The 1,459-nt window shown below is 29.3% G+C and overlaps 1 non-coding gene across 1 annotated transcript; it reads right to left on the minus strand.

Moving 5' to 3' along the window:
* Positions 1-719: 719 nt before the first annotated feature.
* Positions 720-792, minus strand: TRNAA-UGC. Its single transcript has one exon. It is a non-coding gene; the product is annotated as a tRNA-Ala (tRNA).
* Positions 793-1,459: the final 667 nt, after the last annotated feature.

Genomic DNA, 1,459 nt, shown 5'->3' on the forward strand with positions numbered 1-1,459 from the left:
TATATATATATATATATATATATATATATATATATATATATATATATATATATATGTACATTATTATATGTTAATTTAATTAGTTTCTACGTGTTAATGTGTGTTGTCATTGCAGGTTACCATGTCACTCCCCCTAGGATGAACATAATGAAAGAATCTTGGAGCTGAAGAACAAATGTAAATGTAAGATTTTTATGTGAAAATTTAAAGAGGATAATAAAGGTCTTTTTTAGCGGTTTCAAGTTAAAGGTTATGTTTCAATTATTTTTATTCTATTATATTGTTTACATGTACATGATTAAGTTTCTTAGAAACCATTTATGGAGGTATTTTGTGGAAGAAGAAGAAGGGAAAATGCTCGGACAACCATTTGCTAGAGAGATAAAGACATTTTGGACTCTAGTGAAAGTCTTGGAATGTGTTGCCTGCTTGAAAAATCATTATTTCTTCTATCTTCTTCCCCTTTATATAAATTTGAATTTCAGATGGACTGAAGTAATGTTGGTCCTCCTTATTTAGAACAAAAGAGAGAAATCTCTCATCAACATCAATTGTAATCAACATGAACATGACTGGGCTGTAAAAACCTGCAAAATGCACAAACAAAGCAAGGCATCACCAATATTTAGAACAAAAGAGAGAAATCTCTCATCAACATGAACATGACTGGGCTGTAAAAACCTGCAAAATGCACAAACAAAGCAAGGCATCACCAAAAGTGGAGATGCGGGGGATCGAACCCCGTGCCTCTCGCATGCAAAGCGAGCGCTCTACCATTTGAGCTACATCCCCATGTTGACGTTCTTGCAAACATAAAAATATTATTCTAATAAATATTTGACATTCACATAGAGGCTTATAAAACTTATTTTTGGTCTAGAAGAAATATTAGGATCAATGTGGAATGCACTGAATTGATAGAAGTTGTCCATTTCCTTTTAACATATATGATGTTAATTTTGGTGTCAATAATTATAACATTCGGTGATTTGTAATATATATATATATATATATATATATATATATAATCTATCATCTTATATCATATAATTTACAATATTTTATTTAATCATAGTACACTTATTGGGCAATTAAGTAGCATTTTTATAGTTATAACTTTTATTGTAACTTGGGTTGTATATTAAACTCATAATAAGTTCATAATTCTCAACAAGAGTTTGCGTGTGTGTATACACCTATCAAATCAAATAAAATAGAGTATTTAAATTGCAAAGAATTTGCATTGTTGAACTACAAAAATTTATAATAAGTATTATAATCTTTCACATAAATCAAACCCTATATATATATTTAATAATCTAAAACTATAACCCATAGTAAATGAGCAAACCTCAATATAATAGCAACTTGTATGGTTCTAGGTCAAGCCACTCTCCTTAGAATAAGCATTATCCAATGCGATTTTTTCTCTTGACTGGCCAATTCATCTTTACTTCAT

Source organism: Ipomoea triloba, chromosome 6 (assembly GCF_003576645.1).
Source record: "Ipomoea triloba cultivar NCNSP0323 chromosome 6, ASM357664v1".
In the NCBI taxonomy this organism is placed as follows: Eukaryota; Viridiplantae; Streptophyta; class Magnoliopsida; order Solanales; family Convolvulaceae; genus Ipomoea; species Ipomoea triloba.